This window comes from Neopsephotus bourkii, unplaced genomic scaffold (genome assembly GCF_033783945.1).
Source record: "Neopsephotus bourkii isolate Nb327-2 ecotype Australia unplaced genomic scaffold, CSIRO-AGI_Nbou_v1 NB_168, whole genome shotgun sequence".
Classification (NCBI taxonomy): Eukaryota; Metazoa; Chordata; class Aves; order Psittaciformes; family Psittacidae; genus Neopsephotus; species Neopsephotus bourkii.
In genome coordinates this window covers 10060341-10073836 of record NW_026900684.1, presented here as the reverse complement: position 1 = coordinate 10073836, position 13496 = coordinate 10060341, and the positions used below count along the sequence as shown (strand labels likewise).

The window sequence follows — 13496 nt, the reverse complement described above, 5'->3', positions numbered from 1 at the left end:
TTTCAGATTGGACTGAAACTTCACATGAGATACCTACAAGCTGCTGCCACTTACCGGTGGAAATGTTAGTCAGGTGAAGAAAAGAATGATTTTCCTGTTGCTGCCTGAGGAATGCATAGTGCAACTATTTTACACATACAAATGCGAAGTGCAGACTGAAGGCAAATTGGACAAAAAGTGCAGAGCGTAACAGCTGCTGCGAAGGATGAAGCACCCTCAGGTTATAAAGTTGCATGCTAGGGATAGATGTTCACAAGCTCCTCAGGCACAACAAGTAGCTGGGAAAAGGGTAACTGCATGGTAAAGGCCGCATGCTCTGAGCACATTGTTTACAAGCCAGGAGCACAAAGAAACTGTTTTTTGTAAGATCTCTTAACTCTAAGGAGTAAATCTTTAAAGGAGCGCAAGGGAGTCATGCACACAAATCTCATTATTCTGAAAGCTGCTTAGAAACTTTAGCCCTTAGAGTCAACATACCACAATGCATTCAGAAGTACGATTTCAAAGAGTTACAAATGCTTCTAACAATTAGCTAATTAAAAAAAAAAAAAAGGAGAAAAAAATAGGATTTAAAAGGATTTAAAGGGAAAGAATTACAGAGGGGTTATATGTTAAGAAGGAGGTAATTGAAAGGGATTGAGAGGGTACAGTAGGAAGTGGATGTGGTTAAGGTATTTGTAAGATTAGTTGAAGAAAAGTCTGGTAAAACTGGAAGTAGGAAGCCAAATCCTGGGACAAATGAATAGAGTTTCTTTGATGTATTCGGAGCTGCGTGGTTTATACATAGTCAGCATCTGGCCTGTGAACCTTAAGAATGATTGGATAAAAATAGTGGTGGAAGCTTATTAAAATACAACCAGGAAAAGTGGTATATAGTATTTGGTGCACAAAAGGTACTTATATTATCGGAGATTAAATACCCAGTCAAAAGAACCAAACAGCTGCAGGTAGTACAGCCTCAGGGGTCTTAGGGAATTAAGCAACTTAACAGGAATGGAAGCTGTGACTTGCTATGCAAGCTGGTTTATTGAAATCTAAAATTGAAACAGGATTTATTACTGGTTTAGAGGTAGATTGTGAGTTTGAAACTCATTTTCAAATGTGTCCTCAAAGAAGCAGGATGATACGAATGTTAAAACTTGGGGGGGACCCATGGCAGTTGGAGGTTATGAGGAAAGCTCTGGCATGCAAGCGATACTGACTCCAATTAGTGCAGATATGCCTTTTGAAATGCCTGCAGGGTTTTTATAACTATAGAAAACATACTCAAACTTGGAGTAAGTAGGTTGTGTGTGCATGCTTGCTTTCTCAGCTTCTAGGATTAAGAGACTGTAAGTCTGTGCACCATCCTGTAGGTGCTCTAGTTACAGACTGGACTAGAATGTGCTAGGCACTGAGCAAACACGGGGCAAACATACACAGCAAACAGTGTACAAAGCAAAAAAACAGAGAAAGATAAGAGCCAAACCAGGTCAGCACGACAGTACCAAAACTTTGTATTCCCCTGCTGAGCCTGCAGAGCTCCTAGGATCTTTTTGCATTTTACATGCTAAGTTTTCAAAATGAGAAGGCAAGGGAATCTCTGTCCTGACGTTAAGCAGACTCATTTCCAAGATGACTCTTATTTCATTTTCATTGCTTCAGTGAGCCAGTGCCATGTTCAGAACACTGTTAGCATTGAGGAAGAATAGACAAGCACTGGGAGTTTCATGGCTGTAAAAATAAACACTGTCAGCAGGATACATAAAATAATGTATTGAATTTGAAACACGACATCACAGGCGAATGAAGAAAACCAGTTGCATCTGCTAAGCATTTCTGGGCAGATCAATTTACATAATGTCATTCTATAACTACACAACTTTATTTTAAAAGTCAGACAGAACAGTACTGCAGGTCTGCGATAAGCAGCAATGGACTTTCTTAGGTCAAAAGAAACAAACAAAAAAGCACCATCTTTTTTTATCTAGGTATGAAACACATCAGGATGAACATACTCAGAACCCCTGAGCTTATGTTTAATGCAAAATTGAGCGTGTTCAGAGAACTACATAAAGATTTGCCTGCTTGATTTCTGCCACTTCTTTAGAATCCAGGGTGTCAGCACATTTAATATGAGAACTGTTGTAATGATGGCATGTGCTGTTGTGCAGAGGTGAGGAACCTCAAAGTCATAAACTTGGGCGGGGTGCAGGTATTTGTTAAGGACTTTGCCTGTCAGAAGTTGAGAGCCATAAATGAATTCATTTGCCTGTGAATCCATCTGCCTATTCTTTGTATTTTATACTAGGTCTCAGGATGCATCAGTGACAGTCTGGTATTACCCTAAAGTGCTGGAGGCTTATTTGATCACTTTGAGAAGTTTCTCCCACGCCTGCAAGTAGCAGGAAGAAGGCTGCGACACCAGAAGCTTTAAAGAGGTCTGGCTTTTTCTTAGTCTGTGTAGTGAGTGTAGATGTTGATGCTGGTGCTAGTCCTGTCCATGCACTGTGGGGCAAGGTGGAACATTTGGATTCATAATGGAGATAATTGAAGGGACAGAATTCTTCAAGTGTACCCAGATAATTGACCAGGAAACTGGAAATCCTGGTATCAAGGTTGTAGCCTGGTGAGGAACTTATACTGTATAAAGCAATCTTCTTTTTTTTTTTTTGGGGGGGGGGAGAGGGGAAAGATAGGGAGTGATGACTAACAAAAGGGCAGTAGGAGGGAAGGAAGGATTTGGTGAAAGCTTTGAATGATCAGAGAGGACAGTTATCAGATGAAGCAATTTCTGGGAGACATACAATGAAGTATTTTAAATTTCAACAATTCAAGTTGTGCAGCCACTCAGAAAAACTTAAAAGCTTTTTTGAAGATAATTGCATGCATTTGACATGTACTATATGCACTTACTCTTTCAGAGAGTGCAAGTAATTGATCACTCCTGCCTAAGTTAATAGTGCATCTCTGTCTAGATTGCAAAGCAATTGCTGCTTGTTTAATTAATGAAAATTATGCCTAACAGTCTAAAATCCAGATTCTAGTTACTTTTTAAGTTAAAGTGACTAATATATTTTTGGAATAACAACTCTGTGTTTTTCTGCTGTGTACAGGGCAATAACACTCCAAGTTCAGAGCTTGTATAATCCACAAAAATAATTCCCAGTACCCATCTATCTCTGTATCATCAAGCTGGTATCACGAAGACTATAGATAAATCCAACAACTGGAACTTTCACTAACAGTCTACTTAAGGCTGATGAATTTGAGAGGCTGGTCAGAAAACAGTGATGAAAATTCAGTAGCCTAGTGAACACTGCACGATGGGGAATGATAAGTTTAGAGAACAGTTTGGTGTCGTTATATCGTTAACCACCATTAAGCCACCCTTTGTGCAATGAGTGAAAAAGAATAAGAAGAGGTAACATCTCTGAAGCAAAAGGAAAAATACACTACAGTCTCTCAGTAGCATACCCTGTCCCACACCATCAAGCTTATTTTTATCTTATTTAATGCATAACATCAAGAAGCCTGTCACTTACTGAAACACTTATACCAATCTAGTTATCCGCCAGCTCTGAACTGAGCTGCATGACTAGAATCTGGGCAGTCTACCTGCCTTAGTGCACACTGTTACCACTTGTAGGACTTGAAATACAGCCAGAAATGTGGGTCACAATGGAAAAGATTAGAGTCCATCTCCTGTGCTGAAGTCCTGTGTCATAGCAGGTGACCTTAGTGGAAAAGCAATGTGAACTGCGAGGATTTACACTATCTCAGATTATTTTTACTATTGCATCACCAGCCTGTGTGCATTTTTTAACCTATCAAAATGACTGACATTATTTTATTACCTCTGTGGTTTCATCCTAAAACATTAAGCGCAAGACAGTGGAATTTGGTATTTTCACAGCATGGCTATGGAACGAGATACATGTCTATGTACTTTCGCTGCAGATGCCCTCATTCTACATCTAAGAAAATCTGCTTTCCTGCTTCTAATGTGACCTAAAATATAAGACAGCTTCTCAAACACAGTATGTAGACGTAAGGCATGCTAATATAGGTATCAGCTGACCCACAACCATACATTTGAAGGTCAGGTAAATCTTAACTTAGGCAAAATTCATGATTGATACTGATTTGACTGTTTCTCAAATGAAATTTTAAACAAGAAGTTTTTCAGTATGGGTTTTTTGAATGTGTTGGTATCAAGCATTTATGAATAGCTTTAGTAATCAACTCTCATAGGAAAGGAAAACAAGTATGTGAAAAGTCTGCATCCTATTTACATTTGTAATGTTTCATAATTCTTAAGGTATCAGTAGAAGCATTTTAATGAGGGGTTTGACAACAGTGCTGTACCAAATGCAGTGAAAATCCTTTTGATGGTTAATTAAAGGAGATTGTAAGGACATAATTTGAAAAGATAAGGGTGGAGTTAAAAAGGATACCTCACCCACTAGAAAAATGCCTGTGTTGCTCTTGGCCTATGTTTAAGTGCATGTTAATAGATCTCCAAGAACAGGTATTTCTTCTTCTGCAAGTAGTAAGATGTCTTCTCATTTAGTACTTTATCATCAGGTATAAAAAAAATCATCTGGCCTTGTGCATACTAGAATAATGCATGTTTATAGAGCTCTGATTTGAAAAGTCACAATACTTTGCCCCCAGGATGCAAACATGGTATTGCTTGAGACACCCAGCAACTAGCATAAATGCATATGAATTTAGCGATGCCATTAATGCTCTATTTTTAGTACTATGATTCTGTGCATCACTATTGTGATACAGGGTTTCAGTGTATCCCTATTTCAGTAAGTGTGCTGAATTATTTTTCAGTGGTCAGCAGTTGCGTATCCATTGCTCCACAGTGAAGCTCATCTTGATTTAAGAACCTCCCACGCTGATGTGTCTCTGCAAACTGTTTACGTAATTCTAATAATACCACGGAATACTGCAGACTGCCGTTTAAAGTGCACAAGTAAAATTCAGCCCCTTAACTTCTCCTGATTTGCAACAGGATTTTAGGTGGAGTACTTACTTTATTTTGCAGATCTGATCTTTCTGATTTGAGTTTGATTAAACACCATGTATTCACGTTTAGCTTAGAAAAAGAAGAAAAATGTGATTCTTTTGAATAGCAGTATCAAATGTAAAGTTGAGAAAACCATAACTGGTAATTTTTATCCTAAAAACAATTCAAGGTGAAATCTTGGCTCTATTTAAATCAGTACAAGATTCCACTAATTTCAAGTGAAGGTATTCACCCTGCTAAATGCTTTATATCCTAAGGGCTCAGTAAGTTGTTGCAAAAACATTATGTAGTTAAATGATGAAAAAACCACACACCCATTTGTCTTTAGAAAAGGGAATTTCCTCACCTAAGGTAAAAATTTTTGCTGCCAGGTTTCCGTGGGAGAAGCTGACAGAGGTAATCCAGCAGTGATGAAATATTCCAGGATTAATTAGACATGGCCTAGATACAAGCAAGAGAGTATCAGGGCTGACCTAAATGTAGCAAGGAACAGTGCCTCTTTCTCATCGTTTCTGTTAATCCACCTTGACACCAAAGGCTGCGCAGGGCAAGTTTGAAAAGAGCGCTTGGATATAAGCCTGAAAGACAAACAAGTTGTTACACTAATTTTAATTCATATTATTATTTAGATTTAAAGTGTATTGAAGACATGAATTAGCTTCCTGTGTCTTGTAGGTTAGTAAGAAGTCAAGCAGGTTTTCCAAGTACTTAGTCAAGAGTCTACAAAAGCCCTGCTGTGGATCACCATGCTTTAGCAGAATATGAAGTTTTCCTATTGCTTCTACTTTGTCCCAAAACACCATCTCGGCCAGGGGGAAACCAATTCACCACACACATGCTGTGTTCATTTTTAAGTACATACAAATATGTCAAAGTTGTTGATAGCAAATGAGGAATGGAATAAACTTCACTTTGGCCTAAGGTTTACAGGAGCAGCTATCATTTGTTAAAGTATCAGCAATTCTTCAGTTTAATTTGAAATAATGTCTGTTTCAGTAATGTGCTCTATAAGCGTGTTGAGTCTCAAGTTACAACCAGTGAAATAAATTGATTTTTTTTTTTAAGGACAAAACTCTAAATTAGTCTATTCCCTCTTACTCTGTGAACTCCAAGTAAATTCTGAACTTAAAGGATGTCCCTGAGTTGATCAAAGTACTCAGAACAAAGATTCAGTTAAGCCAGTATTAAAATGAAAGTACAATACAGAAATCTGCTTCTTGCTAATTGCAGGGAATTTTAGACAATATTTGGTTTAATGGGAATACTCAGCCCACTAGTTTTTAAGTCACTGCAGTTATACATTAGAAAAAGGGGTTTGAGTGGCAGTGAATTGAGAGGTCTGAAAACCTGCAGTACTTGAAGATGGATGAGATCCTGCCATTGTTACTATTACTTGTCACAGGTGACTAAAAAGCAGCAGAGTTCAGCTTGCCAAGATGATGGCTTTATTACAGTTCTTCACCTTTATTTCAAAGTCTTTTTGACAGGTCTAGGAATTTTTTTGGTGAAGTTGGGTGGGTTTTGTGTGGGTGGTTTTTTTGGTTGTGGGTTGTTGTGGGGTTTTTTGGCTTAGCTTTCAGTTTGGGAGAAAGATGGTAAACATTTAAAAACAAAAAGTTGAAAGGAGTATCCATCTCAATACTTGAGTTAAAAATGCACAAGTTGGGAATCATTTAATTCATATCAAATAAGGATATCTGTATGTAACTTTGGATCTGAGAAAAGGGAGAAACTACCACAAAATGATGCATCTGCATGTTGTACTATAGCCCTTATGAAATCTTTTTCATTATGATTATATTTAGTAAAAGACTTGAATGTGTGCAGTGTTATGATCCAACAGCTGCTATTGCCTGCAATTCCACAAGCAATTCCCGCAAAATATGTCTTTTACAACAGAATCATTTCATTGAATTACTAATCAATACAACTTGGTGTCAGACCATACATAATAGAAATAATCTACTGTTTAAGAATTTCTCTTCAAATAGCAGCTCAGCTGCTGGCAATATCAAACTTAGAACTTATAAAATCTGGAAGAAGTAACAAAGCTTGGAGCTGTCTGGCAGTGCTTTTATGATTCATTGCTACTAAGACTCTCAACTTCCAGTCATCAATTTGTGAAGGAGGCTCTGCCCTGAAAACTTTAAATGACTAATGGCAATAGTCCTGCTGTCATTTTCTGTTGCTGAGACCTTCCCCATTCTCCAAGCATCCAGGGACCCCAGTCTGAAAAACAGAGCCCAGACGATCTCTGTGATGTTGCTCAGTTTCTACTATTTCAATGTTAATGTATAAGCTTATCTACTGAACTGGACTTTCCCAGTAATTATTAATTTACCTTTTACTTATTTATGTAAAAAAGGGCCAATGACACTTTCTGAAATAATACTTTGCACACTTATCCTGTGACTAAGGAACAACAACAGATACTTGGTTTAGGGACTAGTAACTGTTGCATGTCCATGCTTTTCTTTGTAAGTCTCAAGTGTCTGTCTGTGAAGCTTCATAGGGTTTGATCTTGCTCAGATTTGACACGCTGGCTTTATTGAACTCATTGTGTGCTTTATAAATGTTTATTATCTTCAGTAGTTAGGTTTTGTTTCATTTTGAGCAACATGGCAGAATGTATCCTGAAGAAAAAACTGTCAAAGTTATTGAAGTTTTACAGCCAATATAGCAAGTATGATACTGAATTGATAATTCCCAAGTTACCAGTTATATATTAGACTACCAACACTTTATCACTAAATAGTAAAAAATACAGAAATATGAAAATCTCATTAATTTATAGTTGCAAAATTTTCCGGTTTGCACCTCACATGTACTGCAGATCTTGTTCAGCCTGACAATTTCATCAAATTAACTCCACTAATATTCTATATTTTAAAAGTTTTCTGGAAAAGTAAATCAGCATCTGAAATGTGGGTGGTTACACCACTCTTTTTTTTTTTTTTTTAAGCATAACAGAAATTGCAGCAACCTATTTCAATTTTCTCTGCCCTAGATTCAGGAAATGATGCAAGTTAATTTCTGTTCATACTCAGAAATATGATACCTTGGAAAAGCATACTTTCTGGACCTGACCTGATTACTTACATCTGGCTCAAAATACAGGTGAGAGTTCTTAAAAATAAAAAATAAAAATAAAATAAAATAATAGACATTTAAAATATTTTTTACCTTTAAAATGGCAAACCCGCACTTAGAATCAATCCAGTTCTCTTCAAACTTAAATAAAACACCCACATAACAGACCATCCCCTCCACTATTTTAATGAGATCTAAATCTGTCAAGGATTGTCAACACTCATCATAGTGTGGATGTTTTGAGGACTTGCAAATCTGAAAGAAGTTAAATTTCTTCAGAGAAAAGCAGTATTAATAATACAACATTGCTAATAAACATTGATTGGTACTCAATACCAAAAAAGGGCAGCTGAAAAAAAACAAACGGCTTCTTACATTCCAGTCTTCAGAACATGGGTAGAATCCAGACCAGTACAAAATAATGAGCTCATTTACTGTTGTGTAGGAAAAGAGAAGAGTAGCTAGAGGTGATATAGCAGGAGGAAAACCAAATAAGTAGGCATAACAGGAGTATGGGGGCTAAATGTAATGACAGGAGCTTCATAACATGTTCTTCATAAAAATGACAGGAAAAGCAAATGAGGCAAACTGCACTCTGCCAAAAACATCCATTCAAATCCTGAAGTATTGGAAGGATCATTTTTGGTAGGACACATGTTGCTAGACCTCTGTTAAAAATAAATAAATAAATAAATAAATGAGAATTACAGGAGGAATGATACTAAAGGCTAGAGATCATTAACACAAAACAATGAAGATGAAGCACATCACAGTCTAATTTGCAAAAGCACATATTAAATATTACTGAGTCACTTATTTGACTTACTTTTAAAACAATCCCAGAAATTAAGAATTTTAAATCCTGTAGTTCCTTTTTATCAACTGTGAGGTTAAATATACATGCATTGTACATATTTAGGGCATAGTTTTATCTCCATCATAGTATCACCTCATTAATCCAGAATCTCACTGCAAATCATTCAGTGCTGGGGGCAGTGTCAGAAGGGAGGATGAGCCTGATTAACATAAATTAAGGTAAATCGGGATAGGCTTCTCCAGCCACATGTAGAGTTTCTACCTTCTCAGATGCAAACTAGGGAAGGAGTGTCTTGGATTCCACCTTGACACCCCAGTAGTTCAGTTAGCAGCACACAAGAGTTTTCCATAAGTGTCAGTGTGGCAATATGTAGGGATACGGAAAACTACATCAGATTTGTTCAGAGATGACTACTCAAATGTAAATGACCTTAGAAGAGCTGGCACTGGAGTAGGGAAGGTCAGAAGAGGTGTGAAAAGGGAGCTGGAAGTTTTCACTGGAGCAGAGGTGTTGCTTGTGTCGAGGGTATTCAGTTTAGGAAAGCAAGTTACTCCCTGCCAGCTGGCTCTTTCTAGCACTTTCTTGTTTAATCAAAGCATGACCAAATTTGTGTTACGTGAAGCCTAGAGTGTAGTGAAATGCTGTATTAAATGAAGCATTGGTAGTTAGATATGGAAACTTCTAAGAAAGTGAAATTGCTTGATGTCTACAATTCATTTGTCATATTTTAACCCCACCTGGCAACCAACACCACTCAGCCACTTGCTCAGTTCCCCCCCTCCCACCCCCCCCCCCCAAGTTCAATGGGGGATTGAATCAGAAGGGTAAAAGTGAGAAGAGCGGTGAGTTGATAAAAAGACAGTTTAACAGGTAAAGCAAACCAAGGTTTTCATTCACTTCCCATGGGCAGACAGGTATTTAGAGAGATATTAGAGCCATCTCCAGGAAAGCAGGGCTCTACCACAAGTAATGGTTACTTGGGAAGACAAATGCCATCCCTCCAAAGGCCCCCCCACTTCCTTCTTCCTCCAGATTTATATGCTGAGCATGGCACCATAAGGTATGGAATATCTATGGTCAGTTTGGGTCAGCTGTCCTGGCTGTGTCCTCCTCCCAGCTTCTTGTGCACCTGCAGCCTCCTCACTGGGGGGAGTCGGGTGAGAAGCACAAACACCTTGACACAAACGCCTTGACTCTGCGAGCGCTGCTCAGCAACAACTGAAACAGCTGTGTGTTAGCAACATTATTTCCAGCACAAGCCCAAACCGTAGCCCACACTAGCTACTATGTAGAAAATTAACTGTACCCCAGCCAGCACCTGCGCACCATCGCTAATTTCAAAGGACCTATTTACATGCGGGGGAGGGAAACAACCAAAACCAAACCCACAATTTGTGTTTTGTGCTTACTGCACTCAGTAGAAAGAGAGGTTGGTCCCTGACTTGCAGATTTTACAAAGGAGATCTGTGTGTTGACAGAAAACAACCCGCAGATAAGCAAATGAACAGCGAAGCCCTCAGAGCAGCTTTGTTGTATTACGGAACTTTCTCCAGTTTTCATCTTAATAGGTACAAAAGTTCTGTAGGAATTTCGTTTCAAACACTGTGTTAATGAGCAAGCAGAGTGCTTTGTTACGGCCACATATTCAGGACAAGAGTTAAGAGGCGTATCCAGATCCTGGTGCTTCTCTAGTGCTAGCAGTTGCATGAGATTTTGACATTTGCTAATGACCCTGCTCCAGGCACCATCCCCCAAATCCCCAGCAATAAGGCAACTGCCTGGCTTAGGGGATTGGTAATCGGATACTTCACCTCAAGGTCATTGTAGGTCTCTAGTTCAAGAGCAGCAAGGCTTTGTAAAGACTTAGACACCATTGGATATTTATTTGGAGGCATATGGATAAGTGAACATGATTTCTGTGCAGCAAGCAGCAGACATGTCCACATATAGATACAAATATTATGACAGTTGCAAGTCTGTTAGAAGCATTTGAATGACAGTATATCAGTCTGACAGAGGTTGATTAACTCCCTAATAACAGTGGGGATTGTGTCTTGTTTTAGTGCTGGATGGATTGTAAAAAGCATCATGGTTTCTACAGTATTTTGCAACTGAGAGAGGCAAAAATCCATGTTTAACCCTCCCTTTCCCCTGTCCAGGTTGTAAAAGACTTTGAAAGTAGTTTTGAATGTTACTGGAGGCAGTCCAAAGCCAATTTGAATTTGAGTTTTCTGTCTTTACCAGTCTGAATTCAGCAAGATCTAAAATATCTTCTGCAGGTCTTTCCAGGTACTTCACTACATAGGAAAAACTGCAAGTGCAGAATCTGAAACTTCCACGTCTTAATGAGGATAAAACGGGAAAAAAAAAACTACTTCCAAGGTCAGTATTAACCTAATGCTTCTGCAGTCAGACTGCATGGCCTGTGTGTGAGGAAAAAATGTAGATGATGCTCCCTATTGTGGTGGGACCAGAGCAGGCAGGTGTAATAGTAAAACAGAAGCATGATGATTTTTCCAGTCTGCTGTCAGGGGTAGTTTCAGAAGGGAGTGGGGCTGGCTGGCATGAATACCTTGTCTATTGGCCCGTGCTGCCTCCCAGTGGGCACCAACTTCTCTTTCGGGGGGAAAAGGGTTTTTTGTAAATGCCCAATACAGAAACCACTGCCCTCAGACAACTAATGGGGGAATTCACTGACGGCAACACTTCTGCTGTCTAAAACCAAACTCTTGGGTTTTGTACAGTCTACAGCACTCTGTGATGATCTCGGATGCATGGCTCATCCATGGGTTTCTGCAGAACATAAGCCTCCATTTAAAAGCAGACAAAAACCCAACCAACCAACCAAACAAAACAAGGTTTCTGCAGGCAACTTTACTAATGTGAATTCACATCGTATTGACTCGCACGCAGAGGGCTCTGTCCCTGTCACTCTCAGCTTTAACAAGCAGCATCAGAGTGGTATCACATCGCTTGAATGTAGCCAGTTTTACAGAGCCCTCTGTGCAGTGCTAAAGGTAACTTATTTTTTCTTCTTACTCTCTTTGAATGTGCTCACAACACCCACACAGGACAATGAAAAGGGATCCCAAAAATGGATAATAAAACAACGGGAGGAAAGAGCCCCTTTTGCTACAGTAAGGTCTCCATAAGGCAGTGAAAAGAAGAGTTGTCAGGAACACTTCCATACCTTTTCGACAGCCTACAAAGCTTCACAGTTTGTAGCCCCAACCTGCCCTTTCCTACTCAGCTTGCTAAGCCAAGGGGTCTGCTTAGAGCCGGGCATCTCAACCGTATGCCCTTCCTTGCTAAAACAGCAAACAATCCCTCCCAGGCTTGTGCTATTGTCTACCTGAGAACAGTCACACAAACTTTTGTGTTGGGTTGTTTTTGTGGTTACTGCAACCTAAAACAGGGCAGGGGCTTTGGGGAAAACACTGCTGGGGACCCCTGGAAGTCACAGGGCTTTGCAAACACTCCTAAGGATTAGAACTGTTGCCCATGCTTTGAACATTGTGTTTTTCTAAGTCTCGAGCTGTGCCCTTAAAGAATGGGTGGGGGGAGGGAGGTGGCAGATCATACAGTGCTATAGCACAAGTTATATGAATAAACAAAGACTTCTGTATCCAGGTGTGTGCAACTACAAAAGTCACATAGGTATGGGTTGGGGTTTGGGGTTTCTTTTCCTCCAAAGTGATCCTGTTCAGAGTGTAATACACTGTTTTATTTCTACAGTGCTTATCATTGAAGTTAACGCTTAGGATCCTTCGATGTGATATCCTCCCAGTGCACACAAGAAATAGATCTGAAAAACATCAAAGCAAGCGGATAGCACTGAATACACAGTAAAGGCAAAAGTATTACTTTGGAAGTACTGTTCTTGCATCACTCTGCTTTGTGAAGAGCTCACATCGGGTTTGCATGCGTGTGTGCACGTGCGAGACTCCTTCAAAGGAGGAAACAGGATGCCTAACTTTTAGTGCAGAAAATTAGTAACAAACTACGTGCAAGATAAGGGCCGATAACGTCTCTGTAATCTGCTACTTAATCTGCTACCCTCAAGACAGATCTGTTGACTTTTCGGTGTTAGTGTGCCCAGGCTGCAAACAATAACTAATGGGCCTGTGCTACCCTGTGACAACCACTGGAGCCGAGCTTTTACACCTCGATTTTTACAAGTCGGTGCCCAGAGCGGAGCTGCCCATCCGGCTGGCTGAGGAAAGCCAGCCCCCAGCTCTAGCTCTCCCATTCCGTGCCATTATTCCGGGCGGGGTGCAGGCGCCGTTAACCCCACGGCAGGAGCAGGTGTAACGGGAGCACACACCCGCTGCTACCACCGGGGCGGGAGCTGGGTGCCGGGGCGGGAGCGGCTGCCCGGTGCGGGGCGGCCACGTGGAACCGCGGCTCCCGCGGCGGCTACTTCCTGCTCCGCATCGCCCCGGCCGCTGTGCACAGCGGGGAGGCAGCAGGCAGGCGAGCAGCCGGCAGTGGGGGAGCCTACTGGGGCGCAGGGGGAGGGAGGAAGGAAAAGAGGGGCGAGACAGAGAAGAGAAAAAACACAGAAAGTTT

At 40.2% G+C, this 13496-nt stretch overlaps 1 long non-coding RNA gene across 1 annotated transcript; it reads left to right on the top strand.

Annotated features, from left to right (window-relative positions):
• Positions 1-6658: 6658 nt before the first annotated feature.
• LOC133222711 (uncharacterized) lies at positions 6659-11757 on the top strand. Its single transcript, XR_009728345.1, has 3 exons — positions 6659-7345; positions 8028-8137; positions 11207-11757. It is a non-coding gene; the product is annotated as an uncharacterized LOC133222711 (long non-coding RNA).
• The last annotated feature ends 1739 nt before the right edge of the window (positions 11758-13496 follow it).